Source organism: Penaeus monodon, chromosome 29 (assembly GCF_015228065.2).
Source record: "Penaeus monodon isolate SGIC_2016 chromosome 29, NSTDA_Pmon_1, whole genome shotgun sequence".
Taxonomy (NCBI): Eukaryota; Metazoa; Arthropoda; class Malacostraca; order Decapoda; family Penaeidae; genus Penaeus; species Penaeus monodon.
The window spans coordinates 33,983,819-33,984,261 of record NC_051414.1 but is presented as its reverse complement, the minus strand read 5'-3'; positions in this window follow the sequence as shown (position 1 = coordinate 33,984,261).

The window sequence follows — 443 nt, the reverse complement described above, 5'->3', positions numbered from 1 at the left end:
GGTTGAACTTGAGTGTGTATGTACAGGAGTTTCCTTAAATGCGTAGTAGTTTGTTAATCTTTAAATCACATTTGAGCGTGAAGTTCTGGGATCAGAAAGACATTTCATCCCAACTTTCTTCTACAAAATGAAAACCTTAGATTAATTTGTTTTTTTTTTTATATATACTTATTCTCAGTACTTCAAGAATGAAAGAGAAGAAAAAAATATATAACGTAGTAAATATATTCATATAAAAAAAGAGAGAAAAAAATAATAGTATTTCTATGTCTTGACTTTGCAGTATTTGTCATGAGCATCTTACGAATGCCGTAAAGTTTCTTCTTCTACGAAATGGATCCGACTCAGCAATACCTCCGCCGTCGTCTTCGTGTCACTATAGGCAAGCTAATGTAACTCTAATTGCTGGTGTAGTTTAGTACAAAAATCCAAAACTCTAGAAA